Consider the following 16,088-nt stretch of genomic DNA (forward strand, 5'->3'; position numbering starts at 1 on the left):
GCAGACAGCGAGTAAGAAGGGGTCTCCATGCTCTGAGGCAGCATAAGGGAGAAGAGGGAGAACACCTTGGTCTTTCCCAGACTCCCAGCTCACTTCCAGTGGGCAGGTCCTCAAGGACCACAGGATCTCCCTTTACCCCCCAAAATCTCATTGGCAACCAAGGCAGTCAGAACGTAGGAGCACAGTTTGAGCCATGGCCCCTGAGTGTGGACCCTTCTTAGCCAGATCTGTGCATCCCCACACCATGTACACTCACACCTTCGCGCCTTTGTGTCCCTCTGTTCCTTACATGAAGCATAGTATGCAAGGTGCCCAATAGAACAGTCCCTGCTCTCAAGGAAGCTTCTAGTTCAGTGGTTTGCTATGGTCGCTTGAATAATGGCCCCGAATATGTCCTGGTCCTAATCCTTGTCACCTGTGGATGTTGTAGGTCATATTGCAAAAGGGCCTTTGCAGGTGTGATTAAGGATCTTGAGATGGGGAGACTATTCTAGGTTACCTGGGGGGGGGCTCCTACACTTGATCAAAGGGTCCTGTGACAGGGAAGCAGAGGGAGATTTGTCCAAAAAACAAGGCAACGTGACTGTGCAAGCAGAGCAGATTAAGTGCTGCCCTGCTGCCTTGTAGATGGAGAAGGGCCAGGAGCCAAGGAACACAGGGAATATACCTCTAGAAGCTGAAAAGACAGGAAAAGCATTCTCCCCTGGAACCTCAGGAAGGAGTGTGTTCTGGAAGGGCCAATATTAGAAAAACTCCTCTGGGGATTAGAAGGTGGTGGAGCAGAGAGACACTGTCATTTCACAGAAGGTAACAGTAAACAAGACGGACTGCCATAGTGTGTGGACTGTCATAAGGACACTCCTGGGTACTGTGTCCCCATAGCCTGTCTGGGTATCTCCTGTTGCACATTCAGGGCTGGGGCTGGGGGCCGACTGTGGTCTGCAGAGACTGTAGGTCCCAGGTGACACCCCGTCACTTAGACCAAGATTAACTTTAAGCCTGGGACCAGAGCACTGAGGCCTTCAAGAAGGGAATCAGGACTCACTCCTGCACCTACTGGAATCCTGGGGTATCCACAGAAATCCTACAACACTAGGTCTCCAGGACTAAGGTTGGGAGGGACAAGGTCAAATGTTTTGGGGGCAGAGGAGTGGGAGGGGTCACATCCACCAGGCTCAGTTACAGGCTCCCAGCCCCTCTCAGGATGAGCAGGGTTGATTTCAGGCAGCTCTGGCTGCTGCCACTTACTCTCTGGGTGGTCCTGGCAACTCCCCTGATGTGTCAGGCCTCAGTTTTGCCTCCAGCGAGCACACAGGTCACTGTGAGCCACAGACTGCTGTGCGGACTCGAGAGCTGGCATTGCAGGGGCCTGGCAGAGCCCTGGGCAGCTATAAGGCCCCCTAATCCATCACTCTGCCATTACCCCAACCTGAGCTTCGAAGAGTGGCCCTGGGAATGGGACCATTTCAGAGAGGTGCTCAGTGCCCCTGCCCTTACCTCGCTGGGCAGGAAGGCCATACCTGGCATCTTCCCTTTGTCCACCCTCTTGCCTCTTGCCTCCCTCTGCTTCAGCCCTCTGTCTTGCTCTGTCCCTCCTGATCCTGAGTGAGCATCTCTGGGTGGGTGTCTCCACTGTTCAGGGCATAAGGCTGGGGTGGGGCTCTTATGACTATAAAGGGGCTGGTTCTGGGAGAGGCTCCAGGAGAATCAGGTGGAAAATGGGGCTTCTGTGCAATCAAAGCTGGGACTCAGAGCTCGATTCACACCCAGAACTGGGAGCCCAGCTGCCAAAGGAGCCCTGACACCACTGTCACCACACAGTGTCTCTGCTGGGTGTGAGCATGCCTCAGGTATGTCACCAGCAGTGTCCAGAGGCTTTCAGGCCTGTCTAGAGTTTCCAAACGCCCACCTGCCCAGCCACCAAGAGCCAATGTTTGTCTGATTCAGTGAAGGTGGTGAGTGCAGCCCTCACTACAGACCCTGAGACCACAATATCCTCTAAGTCCCTGGCCCACTCTGTACAAAATGTCTGAGCATGGGGACACCCAGGAATGTGATGCCCAGGCAGATGATTATAAGGGAAATCAGGAGCACCATTCTCTATGGGCTTGGGGCCTGAGTAGGGCCAACTCTGGTGGTTTCGGGGTAACCATTGTGAGACCATGAGTGCTGAACTGAAAGGGGGGCAGAGCAGTGAGAAGGGTGGAGCCAGCCTCAGAATTCAAGTCCAGCTCTGCCCCTCCTGGCCTTTGTGACCTGGGACAAGTCACTCAGCGTTTGTGTGGGTCAGACCCCTCTTGGTAAAGATGGGATAATAAGAGCACCTAAAAATACAGTTAATGGGAGGATTAAAACAGTGAAAACATGTAAAGGTCTTAGTCTAGCAACTGACCCACGGAAAGGACACAATAAAATTATCTATCATTATTATTATTAAATAACAAGGATGACAAGTGGAGAAATTGGGCTTCTCCCCACTGTCACAGGCACTGACACAAGGAGGGCATCTTTACTACCTGGTAAAACCAGTCAGTGTTGACCAGACAACATTGGGGAGGGGGTGTCACCATGTCCTCCGCCACTGCTGCAGCTGAGTGAGCAGCCCAGGAGGGTCTCATGGATGGGGTGCAGCCAGCAGTCCCACAGGGTCAGGTAGGCAGTGGGGAGGGACGATGGACGGGAGTCCAACAGGCCTGTCCAGCCCTTTTCGCTTAAGATTGGAATTGCTGGGCATTGCTCTGGAGAAGAAAGGTCCTGACATCCTTGAGACGAGGACGCAGGGGAAATGCACGGGCACCATGTTGAGAATCGTCTGGAGGCTCATGAGCTCCAGGTCTCCACGCCTTGGGCGTTCCTCTCGGCAGATGCCCGGAGAGGGCTCTCTGACCCACAGTCCCAGGGGCAATATCAAGGGCAAAAGCAAGACCCCAGCCCACGGGGAGCATCCCTGTGCCCTGCTTACCATGTCCCTGGGCGGACACCACATCAATGGCAGCTGGCTGCAGCGCTGGACAAAGTCATAAAAAGTATCCAGTTTTCCCTGAAAAGCAGAAGTGGTTGTGAGGAAGCTACAGGCACAGACGCTGCGTCCAGATGGGTGGTGTCCCCTCTGTCTCCCATGGCTTCCCAGGGCTGCGTCCCCACAAACTGGCTGAGACAGCACTGCAGCCATCACCTGGGGCAGGGGGCTTAAAAGTCTTCTGTGTTTGTTGGGAGCTCGTCACTGTGGGTCACAGATTGTTTTGGGTTCTGGAACAAATCGGTACTTTTGGTGTAGGAGGAGAGGTCGGGGCTACTTTTGAAAAAAGTGTCAAAGTTTGGAGGAGACATGCAGTAGCCAAGGAGAGGTCCTCAAGGAGCAAGGTGAGGGGGGCATGGGGACTGGGCAGGAGCCTGAAGAAGAGGGAAGAGGGCCTGCTTTTGGGGGGCTCAGAGGGAGAAGGCAGGGAAGAGTCCCAGTCCCTGCTCAGGGGGAAGGGTCCTGAAACGGGGGAAAGAGAGAGATGAGGAAACCAAAGAACCGGTGAAAACGTGGACGTGGTGTGGGCGGAAGGTGGGGCCGGGCCTGAGGCAGGAACGAGCCCCTGGCAGGTGCTTCCTCCCTCTCTGGAAGGTGAGCTCTGTCTTCTCCGTGCCCTCACACTGACTCTCAGGGGAGATGCGGGGCCCGCCCTCCGGCTGCCATTTGAAGCTCCCAGGAGGACCAATGGATCCCACAGCGACAGAGGCAGGACCAGGGGGAGGAGGGCAAAGTTGAACCCAGAGATGGTGGGGTCTTCCTTCCTCAGACCGGCCACCTGGGACCCTCTTCGTCCCTGTCATCTCTCAGCCCCCTGCCAGCTGGGGTCTCAGTCACCTGGGGGAAGGAAGTGACTCCCCCTCCTCCATGTGGCCCTTGTCACCCCATCTCAGGGGCCTCAAGGACAATGCAGTGAGCTGTCTCCCTCCCTCACTGAGCAGACAGGAGCCGTAGGCACTCCCGGGTAGTTTAATGCTGGTAAGATCTTGGCTCAGAAATATTTGTTACTGACCTGCATGAGGTTATTTGTAATTTGGTTTGTTTTCACTCATCCAGTCACTGGCCAGTGAAATCCAGGCCACTACTGAAGCTAATGACAACCTCTGTGAGAACTAGCGACTGGCCGGCTGTGAGCCAGCCCCCAATATCAAGAATCCTGGGCCCGTTCCAAGGGGGAGACCCTGGTGCTGGGACCCACATGGTCAAAGTCTAGCACCCATAAACTCATCTCCACCCAGCCAGGACTTTGAAGTCCAGGCCTCTGCTGCAGGAAGCCTGCAGGCTTCCTCCCACCCCGCGGCTTGGAGGGCATTCTGCCTCCCTTCCTAAGGGCACTTCTCTCCTCCAGCAGTCTTATCCTGTCTTCTTGGCACCCACAGAAAGGGATAATCACTGCGGTATATCCCTGCACGGGGCATGGCTTCTAGAGAGAAAATAATTGTCTGAGTCCTTGTCTGGCAGTTCCTGGGTGCAGACAAATGACATCTGTTGCCTGGGCTCCTGTCAAGTACTGGCCTCTCAGCAAATGTTTGTTGGAGAATCAAGGACAAATGAGCAGCGCCCGGCACGTAAGAGAGTGGCCTCCATGTGAAAAACACACCAACTCCTTTTGGTTTACAAAGATGGCTCTTCTCCAAACATCAACAAACTCTATCCTGTCCCCTTGGTTCCTGGCAGCCACCCTTGCAGGAGAAGCTGGGCGTGAGGCTGTGCCATGTGACGGAGGCTGGCAGGGGTGTGGGCATTAGCAGGTGACAGGGCTGTATTCACCCGACTCTGGCAGATCCAGCCTCCCCAGGCCACACTGCAGCCAGTGTAGACGTCAGCCCAGGCAGTGACCCTGTTTCCCACCAGATCTCAGGCCCAGGTCCCCCTGCCTGTGGACACGGCACCCCTGCTCTAACTACTTCTAATGGGCCCTGGGTTGGGCCCCTACCCCGGGTCAGCCCCAGCCTCCTCACCTGGCCCTTGGTCCCTGTGCTCACCTGGGCTGTGCTTCCTTCAGAGCTCAATGCCCAGTAAGAGTCCCTCCACCCTCCTCAGCTCCCCAGTCCCTAAAGGCCAACCCTGCCAAGACCCTCATCCTGACATGAGCCCGGGATGAAGACCAAGGAAATGGAGCCCAGCATACATCAGAGCCCGGGGAGGGCGACCAGGTCCCTGAAACCTGGTGGTCTGTGGGCAACAGGTTCCACCTCCCTGGGCCTCAGGGTTCCTCAGTTTTCAAAGGGTAATCGATACCTCAATGTAGGGTCAACAGGGAGACAGGCAGACTAAGGCCCCTGGTCCCTGGTAGAGGTCCCACCTGGGAGTTTTCAGCAGCAGCCCTGACATCATATGAAGATAAGAGAACACTCCCCACACCCCTCCTCCCCTCCCACCCAGGGCCAGTCTCTGTCCTTTTCATTATAAGGACACCTGCCACACCCTCTGAAGGTGACATTTACCCTTCATGCTCCCCAGGAACCAATACCAGACCAGACATCAGATGGTGAGCGCCTGTGGGCAAGGGTGGTGGCTGCTTCATTTCTGCCCCTCTGTGCCCAGCATGGGGCCCTGCACATCCTGGTGACTTAGTGATGACGGATGAAGGAATGATGGAAGGCACCAGAGATGGGCAGGGATCTATGCTGTTTTCAAAGGCACAGCTGCTCCCGAGGTTAGCATCCTCCCGGCCAGCATCCTTCTCCCTTTGGACCATCAATGCCCTTGCAGACCCCTCTTCGTCCTCCAACAGAGGAGACTCCAGGGGCCTTGGTCCACCTGAGTCCTTTGGAAGCCTGACTGCTGTGAGGCAGCTCTGGTCTCAGGAGGTCTGGGGTCCCTTTTCCGCAGGGGCTAGGACAGCCCATAGGCCACCTCCCTGTGAAGGTGAAAGCATGAAGCAGGAGGCCCCCTAGAAGCCCAGGCTGTGTCTTTGCTCAGGATGGGAGGACAGGGTCTGTGCCTTGTTTGCTGGTGAGAGGTCCTTGGAGCTGATGGAACATGAGCACAGGCAGGATCATGGGGCAGGTGTGTGCCCAGTAACTCGGGGTTGGTGAGGGCTGGACCAGGCTGTGCAGGCTGTGCTGGACACTCACCCTCTTGTAGCAGCAGATGCAGACAGGCAGCAACAGGAAAAGGAACAGGAACAGGGCCGAGATAAGCACAGGGCACCAGAGAGATAAGCACAGGGAACCAGAGAGGATTACTGGGAACCGGGCTCTGGGTGACAACCGTGGGCACTGTGGTCTCCTCCTCTGGGATAACTGTAATCTCTTGGTGACCCAAGAGACAGGATAGACACAGTTCCTGCACTTGGCTCAATCTGTAGCCCTAGCTCTCCTCACGGTAATGGCTTTGTACTTTAGGCATTTGGGGCTCCTCAAATGCAGGCAGCAGGAGTAAGGGGAGCTCACCCCCAGGCACCATGAGATTGACCTCTGCAATGAGGGCTGACCAGGCAGTGAGGAGCCCTGCGTGGGGTCAGATGCCCTCAAGACCAGGAGCGAAGTGACCAGGGATGGCTGTATGGTGGCACCATCCCGACTCCTCTGTATGTACACGGTATGTTGGCTTCACTCGGAAAAGCTGCCTGGAGCAAAGGTACCAGCCCTGGGGCACACCATCTCCCACATCCTGCCCTCCTCAGCGGAGCCTGGGCCACCGCGGACCCCTGAGCACCTCGGGGGATTGTCAACCAGGGCAGGTGCGGAGGATGCCCTGAGCCCTCCCAGAGACAGACATGTGCTGCCCCAGCAGAGGTGGCTTCTGATATTCTTGGCTCAAATGGCCCCCAAGCGTAATACTTACTGTCCAGCCTTAAGAAAAATATGTCCTGGGCGTATTATTTTTTCTCCAGTCACTGAGTCAGGTGGTTTAGCTGAAAGACAATCACATGAGAAGAATGTCAGTGGACTTGTCCACCCATCCGCCCCTCCCCTTCTGCCTGCCCTTGGAAGCAGAGCTACCACTTTGGCAGAAGCAGCTTCTCTCCTCTGCCTTCTTCTGACACCTACTGTGCACCAGACACTGTCACGGCTCTGGCGTCTAGTGGGAACAAGGCAGGCAGAGGCCCTGCTCTCAAGGACCTGACATTTATGGGACTGGAGAGGGAGACAGACAATAAAGTAACAAGCAATGAACAAAATAAGCGCCGGAGTGAAACCAGTTGAGGGGAAAGGCCTGGGGAAGAGGGTCCGGGCTGTAGGCACCTGTTCTGAGGCCTGAGGGCATAACTAGCTGAGCTTGTTGTGGGAAAGAGGTGAGTGAGGAGAGGGGGCGGGGCCTCGTGGGCCCTGAGAAGGGGTTTGGGCTTTATTCTAAGTTCAGTAAGCTTGTCGCGTGGCTGGCCAGTTTCGGGTAAGTTTGGACACAGAGGTAGCAGGGCCTGCAGGTGGACTGGATGTGGGATGAGAGCAAAGAGGAGTCAAGGACGATGTGCTGGTTAGTGAGCAGAGCGCCTGGGTGGGTGGTGGTGACATTTATGGACACAGGGAAGCCTGAGGGGAACAGGGCTTCTGTGTTCGTGCTTGTTCTGTAATTTTATGGGATCTGGGAGGTGGCACTCTGGAGGCTAGGACAGTCTGTAACTAGTAGCTGTGGAACCTTCTCTCTCCTGAGCCCTAAATCTTTTCACACCCTGACTGTGGCCACAGGTCAGGCCTGTTGCACACAGATGGTCCCCTTCCAGGTGACCAGCTTTTGGCTATAACTCAGTTCTCAGATTAGCTATGAACTTCTGAACTGTGCTCCCCTTCATTGGTACTGATATAGGAACTAATCACCAGTTATGTTTAGGGGGAAGGATTTGTGCCTGAGGGTTAGGGTGATTGGGATTAGTGTGAAAAAAAATCACGAGGAAGTGTGGTGTAATCTCCACAGTGTTCACAGAGCAGGGAGAGTGAGGTGATGCAGGCACCTCGTGTACTGAGGGCCAAGGAAGGCATGGTTGGCTGCACAGGAGCTTTCTTTTTTTGTTATTGAAGTATAGTTTTTTTTACAATATTATACTAGTTTCAGGGGTATAATATAGTGATTCAAAAATTTTAATAGATTGTACTGCACTTGAAGTTATTACAAAATATTGGCTCTATTCCTTGTGCTGTGCAATATAACCTGTAGCTTATTTATTTTATACATAGCAATTTGTACCTCTCAATCCCCTACCCCTGGATCTTGCTCCTCCCTGCTTCCCTCTTCCCGCTGGCAAATACTAGTTTGTTCTCTACATCTGTGAGTCTGTTTCTGTTTTGTTATATTCAATCATTTGTTTTATTCTTCAGATTCCACGTGTAAGCGATAACGCACAGTATTTTTCTTTCTTTGTCTGACTTATTTCACTTAGCATAATATCCTCTAGGTCCATCCTTGTTGCAAATTGTAGGATTTCATTTTCTTTATGATTGAGTAATATTTGCTTGTATATATAGATATATACCACATCTTTTTTATCTATTCATCTGTTGATGGACACAGGTTGCTTCCATATCTTGTCTACTATAAATAATGCTGCTGTGAACATTGGGGTATGTGTATCTTTTCAGATTAGCGTTTTTATTTTCTTCAGTTATATATCCAATAGTGAAATTGCTGCATCATATGGTAATTCTATTTTTACATTTTTGAGGAATCTTCATACTGTTTTCCCTAGTGGCTGCACCAATTTACATTTTCACCAAGAGTGTACTAGGGTTCCCTTTTCTCCACATCCTGGCCAACATTTGATAATAGTTTGACAGGTGTGATGTGATATCTCACTGTGCTTTTGACTTGCAGGATTAGTGAAGTTGAGCATCGTTTTATGTGCCTGTTGGCTGTCTTCTGCGGAAAAATGTCTATTTAGGTCTTCTGCCCATTTTCTAACCGGGTTTTTTTTTTTTTTAAAACATCTTTATAGGCGTATAATTGCTTTACAATTATGTGTTAGTTTCTGCTGTATAACAAAGTGAATCAGCTATATGTATACATATATCCCCGTATCTCCTCCCTCTTTCGTCTCCCTCCCACCCTCCCTATCCCACCCCTCAAGGTGGTCACAAAGCACCGAGCTGATCTCCCAGTGCTATGTGACTGCTTCCCACTAGCTATCTATTTTACATTTGGTAGTGTATATATGTCCATGCCACTCTCTCACTTTGTCCTAGCCTACCCTTTCCCCTCCCTGGGTCCTCAAGTGCATTCTCTACATCTGCATCTTTATTCCTGTCCTGCCCCTAGGTACATCAGAACCATTTTTTTTTTTAGGTTCCATATATATGTGTTAGCATATGGTATTTGTTTTTCTCTTTCTGATTTACTTCAATCTGTATGACAGTCTCTAGGTCCATCCACCTCACTACAAATAACTCAACTGCGTTTCTTTTTATGGCTGAGTAATATTCCATTGTATATATGTGCTACGTCTTCTTTATCCATTCATCTGTCGATGGACACTTAGGTTGCTTCCATGTCTTGGCTATTGTAAATAGTGCTGCAATGAACATTGTGGTACATGACTCTTTTTGAATTATGGTTTTCTCATATGCCCAGTAGTGGGATTGCTGGGTTGTATGGTAGTTCTATTTTTAGTTTTTTAAGGAACCTCCATACTATTCTACATAGTAGCTGTATCAATTTACATTCCCACCAACAGTGCAAGAGGGTTCCCTTTTCTCCACACCCTCTCCAGCTTTCATTATTTGTAGATTTTGAAAATAAATAAATAAATAATTATTTGGCCGCATTCGATCTTCATTGCTGTGCGTGGGTTTTCTCTAGTTGCAGTGAGCGGGGGCTACTCTTTGTTGTGGTGTGCGAGCTTCTCATTGTGGTGACTTCTCTTTGTTGCGGAGCACAGCCTCTAGGCATGTGGGCTGCAGTAGTTGTGGTATGCAGGCTCAGTAGTTGTGGCTCATGGGCTTAGTGGCTCTGTGGCATGTGGGATCTTCCCTAATCAGGGCTCGAACCCATGTCCCCTGCATTGGCAGGCGGGTTCTTAACCACTGTGCCACCAGGGAAGTCCCTGTTTGTAGATTTTTTGATGATGGCCATTCTGACAGGTGTGTACCTCATTGTGGTTTTGATTTGCATTTCTCTAATGATTAGTGATGTTGAGCATCTTTTCATGTGTTTGTTTGCTGGTGATCTGTATATTTTCTTTGGAGAAATGTCTATGTAGCTCTTCTGCCCATTTTTGGATTGAGTTTTTTTTTTGATACTGAGCTGCATGAGCTACTTGTAAATTTTGGAGATTAATCCTTTGTCAGTTGCTTCATTTGCAAATATTTTCTTCCATTCTGAGGGTTGTCTTTTGGTCTTGTTTATGGTTTCCTTTGCTGTGCAAAAGCTTTGAGGTTTCATTAGGTCCCATTTGTTTATTTTTGTTTTTATTTCCATTTCTTTAGGAGGTGGGTCAAAAAGGATCTTGCTGTGATTTATGTTACAGAGTGTTCTACCTATGTTTTCCTCTAAGAGTTTGATAGTTTCTGGCCTTACATTTAGGTCTTTAATCTATTTTGAGCTTATTTTTGTGTATGGTGTTAGGGAGTGTTCTAATCTCATACTTTTACATGTACCTGTCCAGTTTTCCAGGCACCACTTATTGAAGAGGCTGTCTTTTCTCCACTGTATATTCCTGCCTCCTTTATCAAAGATAAGGTGACCATATGTGCATGGGTTTATCTCTGGGCTTTCTATCCTTTTCCATTGATCTATCTTTCTGTTTTTGTGCCAGTACCATGTTGTCTTAATTACTGTAGCTTTGTAGTATAGTCTGAAGTCAGGGAGCCTGATTCCTCCAGCTGCATTTTTCGTTCTCAAGATTGCTTTGGCTATTCGGGGTCTTTTGTGTTTCCATACAAATTGTGAAATTTTTTGTTCTAGTTCTGTGAAAAATGCCAGTGGTAGTTTGATAGGGATTGCATTAAATCTGTAGATTGCTTTGGGTATTAGAGTCATTTTCACAATGTTGATTCTTCCAACCAAGAATATGGTATATCTCTCCATCTATTTGTATCATGCTTAATTTCTTTCATCAGTGTCTTATAATTTTCTGCATATAGGTCTTTTGTCTCCTTAGGTAGGTTTATTCCTAGATATTTTATTCTTTTTGTTGCAATGGTAAATGGGAGTGATTTCTTCATTTCACTTTCAGATTTTTCATCATTAGTGTGTAGGAACGCCAGAGATTTCTGTGCATTAATTTTGTATCCTGCTACTTTACCAAATTCATTGATTAGCTCTAGTAGTTTTCTGGTAGCATCTTTGGGATTCTCTATGTATAGTATCATGTCATCTGCAAACAGTGACAGCTTTACTTCTTCTTTTCCGATTTGGATTCCTTTTATTTCTTTTTCTTTTCTGATTGCTGTGGCTAAAACTTCCGAAACTATGTTGAATAATAGTGGTGAGAGTGGACAACCTTGTCTTGTTCCGGATCTTAGTGGAAATGGTTTCAGGTTTTCACCATTGAGGACGATGTTGGCTGTGGGTTTGTCATATATGGCCTTTATTAGGTTGAGGAAAGTTCCCTCTATGCCTACTTTCTGCAGGGTTTTTATCATAACTGGGTGTTGAATTTTATCAAAAGCTTTCTCTGCATCTATTGAGATGATCATATGGTTTTTCTCCTTCAATTTGTTAATATGGTGTATCACATTGATTGATTTGCATATATTGAAGAATCCTTGCATTCCTGGAATAAACCCCACTTGATCATGGTGTATGATCCTTTTAATGTGCTGTTGGATTCTGTTTGCTAGTATTTTGTTGAGGATTTTTGCATCTATGTTCATCAGTGATATTGGCCTGTAGTTTTCTTTCTTTGTGACATCCTTGTCTGGTTTTGGTATCAGGGTGATGGTGGCCTCGTAGAATGAGTTTGTGAGTGATCCTCCCTCTACTATATTTTGGAAGAGTTTGAGAAGGATAGGTGTTAGCTCTTCTCTAAATGTTTGGTAGAGTTGGCCTGTGAAGCCATCTGGTCCTGGGTTTTTGTTTGTTGGAAGATTTTTAATCACAGTTTCAATTTCAGTGCTTGTGATTGGTCTGTTCATATTTTCTATTTCTTCCTGGTTCAGTCTCGGCAGGTTGTGCATTTCTAAGAATTTGTCCATTTCTTCCAGGTTGTCCATTTTATTGGCATAGAGTTGCTTGTAGTAATCTCTCATGATCTTTTGAATTTCTGCAGTGTCAGTTGTTACTTCTCCTTTTTCATTTCTAATTCTATTGATATGAGTCTTCTCCCTTTTTTTCTTGATGAGTCTGGCTAATGGTTTATCAATTTTGTTTATCTTCCCAAAGAACCAGCTTTTAGTTTTATTGATCTTTGCTATCGTTTCCTTCATTTCTTTTTCATTTATTTCTGATCTGATCTTTATGATTTCTTTCCTATTCTAACTTTGGGGGTTTTTTGTTCTTCTTTCTCTAATTGCTTTAGGTGCAAGGTGAGGTTGTTTATCTGAGATGTTTCCTGTTTCTTAAGGTAGGATTGTATTGCTATAAACTTCCCTCTTAAAACTGCTTTGGCTGCAACCCATAGGTTTTGGGCCGTCGTGTCTCCATTGTTATTTGTTTCTAGGTATTATTTTATTTCCTCTTTGATTTCTTCAGTGATCACTTCATTATTAAGTAGCGTATTGTTTAGCCTCCATGTATTTGTATTTTTTACAGGTCTTTTCCTGTAATTGATATCTAGTCTCATGGCATTCTGGTCGGAAAAGATACTTGATACAATTTCAATTTTCTTAAATTTACCAAGGCTTGATTTGTGACCCAAGATATGATCTATCCTGGAGAATGTTCCATGAGCACTTGAGAAAAATGTGTATTCTGTTGTTTTTGGATGGAATGTCCTATAAATATCAATTAAGTCCATCTTGTTTAATGTATCATTCAAAGCTTGTGTTTCCTTAATTATTTTCATTTTGGATGATTTGTCCATTGGAGAAAGTGTGGTGTTAAAGTCCCCTACTATGAATGTGTTACTGTCGATTTTGCCTTTTATGGCTGTTAGTATTTGCCTTATGTATTGAGGTGCTCCTATGTTGGGTGCATAAATATTTACAATTGTTATAGCTTCTCCTTGGATCGATCCCTTGATCATTATGTAGTGTCCTTCTTTGTCTCTTCTAATAGTCTTTATTTTAAAGTGTATTTTATCTGATATGAGAATTGCTACTCCACCTTTCTTTTGATTTCCATTTGCATGGAATATCTTTTTCCCTCCCCTTACTTTCAGTCTGTATGTGTCTCTAGGTCTGAAGTGGGTCTCTTGTAGACAGCATATATATGGGTCTTGTTTCTGTATCCATTCAGCCAATCTGTGTCTTTTGGTGGGAGCATTTAATCCATTTACATTTAAGGTAATTATCGATATGTATGTTCCTATTCCCATTTTCTTAATTGTTTTGGGTTTGTTACTGTGGGTCTTTTCCTTCTCTTGTGTTTCTTGCCTAGAGAAGTTCCTTTAGCATTTGTTGTAAAGCTGGTTTGGTGGTGCTGAACTCTCTCAGCTTTTGCTTGTCTGTAAAGGTTTTAATTTCTCCATCAAATCTGAATGAGATATTTGCTGGGTAGAGTAATCTTGGTTGCAGGTTTTTCTCCTTCATCACTTTCAGTATGTCTTGCCACTCCCTTCTGGCTTGCAGAGTTTCTGCTGAAAGATCAGCTGTTAACCTGATGGCGATTCCCTTGTGTGTTATTTTTCCCTTGCTGCTTTTAATATGTTTTCTTTGTATTTAATTTTTGATAGTTTGATTAATATGGGTCTTGGCGTTTTTCTCCTTGGATTTATCCTGTATGGGACTCTCTGTGCTTCCTGGACTTGATTAACTATTTCCTTTCCCATATTAGGGAAGTTTTCAACTATAATCTCTTCAAATATTTTCTCAGTCCCTTTCTTTTGCTCTTTTTCTTCTGGGACCCCTATAATTCGAATGTTGGTGCGTTTATGTTGTCCCAGAGGTCTCTGAGACTGTCCTCAGTTCTTTTCATTCTTTTTTCTTTATTCTGCTCTGCAGTAGTTATTTCCACTATTTTATCTTCCAGGTCACTTATCCGTTCTTCTGCCTCAGTTATTCTGCTATTGATCCGTTCTAGAGTATTTTCCATTTCATTTATTGTGTTGTTCATCATTGCCTGTTTCCTCTTTAATTCTTCTATGTCCTTGTTAAATGTTTCTTGCATTTTCTCTATTCTATTTCCAAGATTTTGGATCATCTTTACTATCATTATTCTGAATTCTTTTTCAGGTAGACTGCCTATTTCCTCTTCATTTGTTAGGTCTGGTGGGTTTTTACATTGCTACTTCATCTGCTGTGTGTTTTTCTGTCTTCTCATTTTGCTTATCTTATGTGTTTGGGGTCTCCTTTTTGCAGGCTGCAGGTTCGTAGTTCCTGTTGTTTTTGATGTCTGTCCCCAGTGGCTAAGGTTGGTTCAGTGGGTTGTGTAGGCTTCCTGGTGGAGGGGACTAGTGCCTGTGTTCTGGTGGATGAGGCTGGATCTTGCCTTTCTGGTGGGCAGGTGCACGTCTGGTCATGTGGTTTGGGGTGTCTGTGGCCTTATTATGATTTTAGGCAGCCTCTCTGCTAATGGGTGGGGTTGTGTTCCTGTCTTGCTAGTTGTTTGGCATAGGGTGTCCAGCACTGTAGCTTGCTGGTCATTGAGTGAAGCTGGGTGTTGGTGTTGAGATGGAAATCTCTGGGAGATTTTTGCTGTTTGATATTATGTGGAGCTGGGAGATCTCTTGTGGACCAGTGTCCTGAAGTTGGCTCTTCCACCTCAGAGGCACAGCACTGACTCCAGGCTGGAGCACCGAGCCTTTCATCCACACGGCTCAGAATAAAAGGGAGAAAAAGTAGAAAGAAAGAGAGAAAGAAAGAGGATAAAATAAAATAAAGTAAGATAAAATAAATAAAATTATTAAAATAAAAAATAATTATTAAGAAAAAAATTTTTTTTAAAAACTGAAAAAAAAAAAACCAACGGACAGAACCCTAGGACAAATGGTGAAAGCAAAGCTGTACAGACAAAATGTCACAGAGAAGCATACACATACACACTCACAAAAAGAGGAAAAGGGGAAAGAGTAATAAATCTTGCTCTCACAGTCCACCTCCTCAATTTGGGATGATTCGTTGTCTATTCAGGCATTCCACAGATGCAGGGTATATCAAGTTGATTGTGGAGATTTAATCCACTGCTTCTGAGGCTGCTGGGAGAAATTTCCATTTTCTTCTTTGTTCGCACAGCTCCTGGGGTTCAGCTTTGGATTTGGCCCCACCGCAGCGTGTAGGTTGCCTGAGGGCGTCTGTTCTTCACTCAGACAGGACGGGGTTAAAGGAGCAGCTGATTCAGGGGGTGTGGCTCACTCAGGCCGGGGGGGGGGGGGGGGAGGGAGGGGCACCGCGGGGCAGCCTGCGGTGGCAGAGGCTGGCGTGACATTGCACCAGCCTGAGGCGCGCCGTGCACTCTCCCGGGGAAGTTGTCCCTGGATCACGGGACCGTGGCAGTGGCGGGCTGCACAGGCTTCCGGGAGAGGCGGTGTGGACAGTGACCTGTGCTCGCACACAGGCTTCTTGGTGGCGGCAGCAGCAGCCTTAGCGTCTCATGCCTGTCTCTGGGGTCCGTGCTGTTAGCCGCGGCTCGCGCCCGTCTCTGGAGCTCCTTTAAGCAGCACTCTTAATCCCCTCTCCTCGCGCACCAGGAAACAAAGAGGGAAGAAGTCTCTTGTCTTTTCGGCAGCTCCAGACTTTTCCTATACTCCCTCCGGCTAGCCGTGGTGTATTAACCCCTTCAGGCTGTGTTCACGCTGACAGTCCTCTCCCTGCGATCTGACCGAAGCCCAAGCCTCAGCTCCCAGCCCCCGCTTGCCCCCCCCCCACAATCTCAAGTCCAGATAATCAGTGAACCAAGAAATGAAGCCCCGATTTATAGCATATGCCATAGATGCTCCCATTATGGCTGACTTGATGTCATTAGATGTGGAGTTGGGCAGAAATGCACAGAAGCAGGGCACCATAGCCCACATACAGGCCCAACAGTTGCGGTACCATCCGCAGCAAGATATTCAATAGTGAAAACTAGTAAAAGAATTAGGAATTGGTGAGTT

The sequence above is a fragment of the Lagenorhynchus albirostris genome, chromosome 16 (assembly GCF_949774975.1).
Source record: "Lagenorhynchus albirostris chromosome 16, mLagAlb1.1, whole genome shotgun sequence".
NCBI classification, from domain to species: Eukaryota; Metazoa; Chordata; class Mammalia; order Artiodactyla; family Delphinidae; genus Lagenorhynchus; species Lagenorhynchus albirostris.